The sequence below is a fragment of the Grampus griseus genome (assembly GCF_964374135.1).
Source record: "Grampus griseus genome assembly, chromosome: 2".
NCBI lineage: Eukaryota > Metazoa > Chordata > Mammalia > Artiodactyla > Delphinidae > Grampus > Grampus griseus.
In genome coordinates, this window is record NC_139018.1 from 140,574,187 (window position 1) to 140,582,778 (window position 8,592).

General features: G+C 42.3%; 1 pseudogene across 1 annotated transcript; it reads right to left on the bottom strand.

Moving 5' to 3' along the window:
- Positions 1–1,188: 1,188 nt before the first annotated feature.
- On the bottom strand, positions 1,189–1,739 carry LOC309818546 (large ribosomal subunit protein uL23-like; annotated as a pseudogene). Its single transcript has one exon. The product of its transcript is annotated as a large ribosomal subunit protein uL23-like (transcript).
- Between the last annotated feature and the right edge of the window lie 6,853 nt (positions 1,740–8,592).

The window sequence follows — 8,592 nt, forward strand, 5'->3', positions numbered from 1 at the left end:
AGATGGTTCTCACATTGCTATATGATCACATACCTGCTAGATAATCTGCTTCCAGATCCACTCCTCTCCATCCTTCTCTAGAGGCTGACCTTGAAGGGCAGTGTCATCTGGAGTCACTTGCCCTTAGGCTTCCTCTTGGGTTCAGCCAGTGGGAGGTACCACAGGAAGAGAGAGAGAGAGAGAGAGAGAGAGCGCTGTATTCCTCAAAGTTCCTACTGGCCCTCCCTCTCCTTCAGCTGTTGCTCTGAGCACTGGTTCCATCTCTTTGCCCCTTCCGGCCTATGGTTGATAATGGCTTCTCAGCATTAGCCCTGGGGTATTTCATTATCCCTTGTTGGTTTCCCTCAACCCTGCCAGCATCTTTATACACTGTCCCTTCATTAACTTTCTTCAGTTACACACATTGAGCAGGCCATCTGTTTTCTGCTGATCTTGGCTGACACAAAAGTAAAAATGGAGAATTTTATCTTTTTAAAAGAAATTGATATGATTCACAAAGTTCACCCTTTTATTTTTTTATATTTTTTTGGCCACACGGGGATCCGACCAGGGATTGAACTCAGGCCCTGGCAGTGAAAGCACAGAGTCCTAACCACCGGACCACCAGGGAATTCCCAAAAGTTCACCCTTTAAAAGTATATAGTTCAGTGGTTCTCAGTATAGTTGAGCAAATTATATCTTTTTTCATTTAATATGTAATCAAATGTTTTCTGTTACATACTCCGTGGTAAGTTATACAATGTTGCATGCCGTAAGTTACTTATTCATATGTTTCAAACTTTCACTATCACAAATAAGGTTGTAGTAAATATTAGGCATGTGGCTATTCTCTTTTGGATAGAACTTTCTTTCTTTCTTTCTTTCTTTTTTCCTTTTTTTTTTTTTTGCAGTACACGGGCCTCTCACTGTTGTGGCCTCTCCCATTGCGGAGCACAGGCTCTGGACGCGCAGGCTCAGCAGCCATGGCTCATGGGCCCAGCCGCTCCGCGGCATGTGGGATCCTCCCAGGCCGGGGCACGAACCCGTGTCCCCTGCATCGGCAGGTGGACTCTCAACCACTGCGCCACCAGGGAAGCCCTCTTTCTTTCTTTCTTTCTTTCTCTCTTTCTTTCTCTCTTTCTTTCTCTCTTCTTCTTTTTTTTTTTTTGTGAAAACTTTTATATTTAGAATTAGCCAGCTGGACTCAGTTTAGGTGATCCCAATTTTGTTGGCAACATCCAAAGCATCATAGTCAGGAGCCAGGCGAACATATGCCTTCTTTTTTCCATCAGACCTGGTCAAGTTGTCCACCTTGGCCACGTCAATGTCATAGAGCTTCTTCATAGCCTGTTTAATTTGATGCTTATTGGCCTTGCCATCCACAAGGACCACAGGTGTGCTGCCTTCTGTCTTCTTCATGGCTGACTTGGCGGTGAGGGGGAACTTGATGATGGCATAGCGGTCAAGCTTGTTTATCCTAGGGGTGCTCTTTGCAGGATATTTGGGCTGCCTCCTGAGCCTCAGTACTTTGGGCTGTGGCAAGGTGGGTGACAGGCGATTTTTTTTTTTTTTTTTTCTGGCCGTGGACACATTTCAACTCTGCTTTCTTGGTCTTCAAAGCCTTTGCTTTGGCTTCGGCTTTGGGAGGGGCAGGGGCTTCCTTCTTTGCCTTTGGTGTCATCTTTGTGAAAAGGAGGGAGGACTTTTTCTTAAGGAAAAGTTTCTAGGAGTGGTACTGATGAGTCAAAAGAGAGTCACATCTCTGTTAAGGCTCTTTGCAAGTACTGTCAAATTGCTTTTTAAGAGAATTATACCAATTCCCATTGCCACAGCTTTCTCTGAATGGACCAATTGCATCATCTCATTAGCACTGGAAAGTACATAAGGTGTGTATATATATATATATATATGTATATGTATATATATGTATAAAATACATATATATGTATATATATATATACATATATACTGTTAATGTAGTAGGTGGTATTGTGGTATTACCATAGGGATTTCTGTGATAGCCATGCCAATCCTAAGATATTTAAAGCCATTTTTTAGCTAAGTGGGAATGGAGGGACAGTGATTTTGAAGGGATGGAGTAGAGAGAAGGTAAAGGGATGTGCTCCTTAACATTCCTCCTTCTCCATCCTGCCTCTTCATCCTGTTTACATACCAGTTTCTTCCTTTTCAGTGAGCTGTGCTTCTTCAGGGCCTAGAATAGTGCCTGGCACTATCCTGAATATCAGTAAACATTTATAAAGTGGATACATAATGGAAGAAGAATGTTAAGATATATGCACCCAGAGTTGGTTATACTAGTATATGAGCATTAACCGGTTTTGTTTTAATGAACTCTCTGGAATCAACACTTTCCATTCCCTCCAAATAAACATATTGACTAATGCCCAAGCCTGCTAAATGCTTTGGATTAGTGAGTCCATCTCTGGAATATCTACATACTTCTTCTTACCAGTTTTGTTAGATGCCTAATAAGAATCTGTTGTGTTTGATCCCAAAATTGCTTATGACAGCTGTTTGCCAGAGTATAATTAATTTAATTAAAATTACATAAACTGATGACACATAAGCATGAAAAAGAAAGAGTTGTTTCTATGAAATGTCAGTTGAATGTTTTGGAAATATTAGATAGAGACCAGTTGAAAATTACTGTCAAACCAGACATGAGTGAGAGAATTAAGAAGGAATTTTTTTTTTTTTTAAGAGGGAGCCTCTAGTTATATTGCTTTGCAAGAAGCTCTAAGTCCTCAGTCAACTTTATTTTTTAAATTTTTTATTTTTGGCCATGCTGTGGGGCATGTGGGATCTTAGTTCCTGGACCAGGGATCAAACCTGTGGCCCCTGCAGTGGAAGCATGGAGTCTTAACCATTGGACCGCCAGGGAAGTCCCCCTCAGTCAACTTTAAAAAAATGAATTGGAAAGCATAGAAAATATATCATGGATATGAATTATGTAAGAAAGACAACTCAAGAATTCTAATCGCCACTGTTGCTCACATAAAAGGTTTGACCTCACATCAAAAGATTCGCAAGTGGGTATTCCTTATAGGTTTGAAATGAAAATGAAATATTAAGGTTTGTATTTGTCACTTTTTATAATTCACTGCTTTAATATACTTTTCCAATTAACTGACCAACTACTGGGCTAGGTCCAATTTGTTTGGGCAGGGATAAATCCTTATTCCCCATTCTTTTTTTTTCCCCCCCATAGGAAGTCAGGTAGGAGAACTTGTCCTGGTTCTTCCAGGTGACCTACCTAATTGGTGAATTTGGATCTGCTTGCCCTTATAGAGAGGGCAGTCTTCTCTAATCATACATGGTTAAAGTTGCTAGACCTCTACAAGTTGTAGGTTGGAGTTTTGGGGGAGAATATTTTAATTCAAAGAATAGTAAAAAGACTATTGGTCATCAACCAGAACATTCTTCAGCTCAGCTTTATTGGTAATAAAGTTGATATTTTCAGCTTTTCACTGGTTCCAAACTTCTAAGTAAGGATAAAATTTACTGTCCCTGTAGTACTCCAACAGCGTTGGATCAGATGGCTTCTATGTGTTGCCACTATCCAGACATATTATTTCCCTTTTATTTTAGTCCATGATTCTGTTCATTCAGATAAATAGTTGTCTCTGGTAGTCTGCAGGCAGTAGTCTAATCTTGTTTGAAGTTCAGTCTGTATCGCAAGCTAGACAAAGGAGAAAACATTTATGCCTCCTGAGAAATATTGAAATCAGGAAATATTTACTGAGAAGGGAAGAGAAACTCAAACATGGCTCCTGCCAATCCTTCTATTCTCTCCCCCACCACATCCTGAGAGAGTCTTGCCTGTCCTGAGGCTTTCTGGGACATGTAAACATGGCAAACTTAAGGTCACTGCCTGTATGGATATTTAAATGAGAACTGCAAACATAAGGAATAATAGTCTAGCCTTTTTTCAATGTCCTTTAAGGCATTTTGGAGCCCTATAATGGGTCATAAGATCAATGACCAGTATTTAAAAAGAAATAAAAATAATAAAGTTGAAAATATCAGAATGCATTGCATACAATGGTAACATTTCATGAAATGTTTTGTTTCAGAGGTGTGTGTGTCTGTGTGCACATGTGTATATATTCTGGGTTGAGATGTGGAATATATTTCTTATGGAAGTTCAGAGTCAGAAAGAGTGCAAAGAATATTATTCAGCCATAGAAAAGAAGGAAATCATGCCATTTTTGAAAACATGGATGGATCTTGAGGACATTATGCTAAGTGAAATAAATCAGAGAAAGACAAATACTGTGTGATTTCACTTATATATGGAATCTAAGAAAAAGCTGACCTCATAGAAAGTTGTAAAAAAACAAAAAAGTTTTTGCAAGCATTGGTTTAAAATGCACATTTCTTCTTCCTTTCATTTTCACTCTTTGCTAATTTGTTCTCTGAAACTTCTGCCTTGTGAATAAAAATTGTAGTAATGAATAACCAGAGAAGCAAGGGCCAGTTCTCACTCCGTGAAAAGGGAATGCAAAAACTGTTGCCCCTACCGCTTCACTCTGAGTCAATCAGATGCCCAGATATCATTAGGGTAGAAGGGTTAAGATCTAGAATCTCATTAAGGAAGAGGATACAGGAACATTTATTTTAAAATTTATCACCTGCACAGTTCAAGCTCCAGGGTTCTCCCAGCTGTCAAATTACAAAGGGTTCAACTTGGCATTCAAGACTATTGCCCTACTTGTCCAGACTGATTCACCTCAATTTCTTCCACATGAATCTGTGCTCCAACCAAACTGACCTCTTGGTGTTTGCTGAACTTCTCATTCTGTATCATTGTACTGTTCCTTCTGCATAGGGCAGCCTCCTCAACTAGCCCATCTCTGCTTGTCAAAGTCCCATCCATCCTTCAAATATCCATTTCCAATTTCCTTTCCTGACTCCTAATATCTTTCTTCTGAATTCCATAAATATCTTTTAAAAATACCTTTCATAAAAATACACTTTAAAATATCATTTTTCCTGATTTCAAGGTAAATATTAATGTACTACTGTAAAAATAAGAAAATAAGAAGTCACAGAAGAAAATAAAAATACCATTTAAAAATCTATGTGTGATATTATTTTATATTACGTAGCTCAAAAGTACTATTGCCTCCATTTTACCGAAGAGGAAAGGGATGATCAGAGAGATGAGGTGACCGGTCCAGGGCAGCACAGAGAGTTGGTAACAGAGGCTGGACTTGAAGCCAAGTCTCCTGATTCCCTCTGTGATGTTCTTCGATGGACACCATGCAGCCTCTGGGCACGGGAGGGGACTTTGGAAATAGCTAGGTCTGGGACTTCCCTGGTGGCACAGTGGTTAAGAATCCACCTGCCAATGCACAGGACACGGATTCAAGCCCTGGTCTGGGAAGATCCCACATGCCGCGGAGCAACTAAGCCCGTGTGCCACAACTACTGAGCCTGTGCTCTAGAGCCTGTGAACCACAACTACTGAGCCTGCGGGCCACAACTGCTGAAGCCCGCGCGCTCTAGGGCCTGTGCTCCGCAACAAAGAGAAGCCACTGCAAAGAGAAGCCCGTGCACCGCAATGAAGAGTAGCCCCTACTCTACACAACTAGAGAAAGCCTGCGCGCAGCAACAAAAACCCAACGCAGCCAAAAATAAATAAATAAATAAATAAAATAAAATAAAAAAAAAAGAAATAGCTAGGTCTGCTGTCCAGAGCCCTGCTTTATTTTCCTGTTTATACCTGGTGATCCAGAACACTACTAAAAAAGTATATGCGTTAAAAAAAATTAAATTGCATTTATTTGTTCTTTATTGGTAAAGCACATAGTATAAAATTCAAAGGGCACAAAAGGACATACGGTGATAAAAGGTCTCCCTCATGCTCCTGTCCCCCAGCCATCTAGTTTCCCTACCCAATCTCATTTGTGTCCATCAGATATGTGCTATGCTTGGATAAGCAAATATATATGTGTGTAAATATTAATTATATATATAATTTTTATAAAAAATGGAAGTATATTCTACCCTGCTCTCCACCTTGCATTTTAAAAAATTTGAAGGGAAGGGGCAATATTGGGGTAGGGGAGTAATAGGTATAAACTATTAGATATAAAATAAGTGACAAGGATATATTGTACAGTATGGGGAATATAGCCAATATTTTATAATAATTATAAATGGAGTATAACATTTAAAAATTGTGAATCACTGTATTGAACACCTGTAACTTGTATAATATTGTACAGCAACTATATTTCAATTAAAAAAAATAAGCAGATTCTGGGATTAAAGATATTCAATATGGTGTTATCCAATAAACCCAATGCAAATAAATGTAAAAAAAAAAGTCTTTGTGTGATACACGTTTATGTGTATTTATATATTACAAGCTGGTATCATATCTTTTAAAAAAATATTTATTTATTATTTAGTTAGTTTTGGCTGCGGCATGTGGACTCCTAGTTGTGGCATGCATGTGGGATCTAGTTCCCTGACCAGGGATTGAACCCGTGCCCCCTGCATTGGGAACACAGAGTCTTACCCACTGGACCACCAGGGAAGTCTCGGTATCCCATCATCTTATGATGTGCTTTTTTTTTTTTTTTTTTTGCGGTACGCAGGCGTCTCACTGCTGTGGCCTCTCCCATTGCGGAGCACAGGCTCTGGACACGCAGGCTCAGCAGCCATGGCTCACGGGCCCAGCCGCTCCGCGGCATGTGGGATCCTCCCGGACCGGGGCACGAACCCGTGTCCCCTGCATCGGCAGGCGGATTCTCAACCACTGCGCCACCAGGGAAGCCCCTATGATGTGCTTTTTAATTACAAGTATATACCATGTCATTAATCTTTTTCTTCAACATGATTTTTTAAATTTTTAAATTTTATATCGGAGTATAGTTGATTTACAATGTTGTGTTCAACATGATTTTTAATGGTTACAAATGAACTATAATTTAACAATTATATAACACTGGGCATTTTGCTTGTTTTCACAAGCATGGTACCGTATTTGGGGGGAATATACATGGAGAGTATCCAGGGAATAGTGACAAATTTCCTAAAAGAGCACAATGGAGTATAATTTTGGAAATAAGAAATTGGGGCCAGTGATAATTTGAAGAAATGTTAAGTTCTCCCGTGAATCTTTGGAAATGTTGGCAGGTATGCTGCGTTTCCTACTCTAAGTGGAATAGGGGTTTGAGCCAATTGCACTTAAATTGCAAAGGGCAGTGACCCCCCAGCAGAATTATGGTTGACTTTGGGGGTCATCCAGGCAGCTGACCCATGGAAACATGCAGGGCTGAGTATGCATGCCTCCCCACCTCAAAATATTTCTATCTTTGTGTATCCTTTAAATCTAGCAGGAAGAGGTGTGCCTCTTCTCTGATTTCTTCCTCCCCCTTCCTCAACCCTATTTCCTTTTTCTTTTCTGAGATCACGCATCATTAATTATCCTATCCCTTATCTTTTATTCTCCCCTCTCAGCTCCTTTGAGAGCTCGTCCTCAAATAGGAAAAAATAAAAATAGGGCCTCCCTGGTGGCGCAGTGGTTGAGAGTCCACCTGCCGATTCAGGGGACATGGGTTCGTGCCCCGGTCCGGGAGGATCCCACATGCCGCGGAGCGGCTGGGCCCGTGAGCCATGGCCGCTGAGTCTGCGCATCCGGAGCCTGTGCTCCGCAACGGGAGAGGCCACAGCAGTGAGAGGCCCGCGTACCGCAATAAATAAAAAAATAAAAAAATAAAAATAAAAATCACCTCTCTCTTTTACTACCCCTGGAGCTATAGGCTTACTCTTTTCCCCCTCTTCCTGCCAAACTTCTGGAATCATCACCCTTTACTGCCTTCATTGCTTCACTACCACACACCCCCTACCCAAGTGGTCAACTCAGCTTAGAGCCTGGCCCACAGCAGGCCCTGGCTGAAAATCAGTTGCACCCCTCGAGCAAATTGGCGTCTCTTTCCCGGTTCTTCAGAGGGCATTTCTCCGTGGTTAGCAGTGGGTGCTCACTGCCAGACACCAGGGCCTCATCTCCGTGCTCTCACACCCTCAACCTAGTTGCCACCTTAACACCACCAGTTTCCAGGTACTCTAGGTTCTTGGAAGGTCCTGCCCTGGCCATCTGCCCGTCTCTCCGAGTTCTCACCTCGCACAGTCATAGCTTCTCCTGTAACTCAGAGATGTTGCAGTCTACCCCTGGGAGGCACCCGTTGCCAGGCCTCCAACTCTGTTCGCCGCGGGTCTCACGGTCATCCCAGAGACAACATGTCAGAGCGCCCCGCACCTCCAGGCCTGCTTGCAAGTCCCTAGATCCAGCGATGACCGAACATTTAGGGCGCACCTACTAAGTGCCAGGCCCACGCCACCTCTGCTACCTTTCACTTAACAGCCTACTAGGCCCCACTAGGTGCCAGATCTGAGGGAAGAGGACGCCGTGCCGGCTCCAGAGGCGCTCGCTGTCCGCTGGGGCGACACAGCCGCGTAGGCAGATCGTGGCCCTCTAGTGGGGGACCTCGGCCCTGACCGAAGGCCCCTGCCCTGGAGGCCGGTCAGAGAACGAGAGGCCCAGGTTGCAGGGAGCGGCCGCCGGGCCGGAATCGCGCCGGG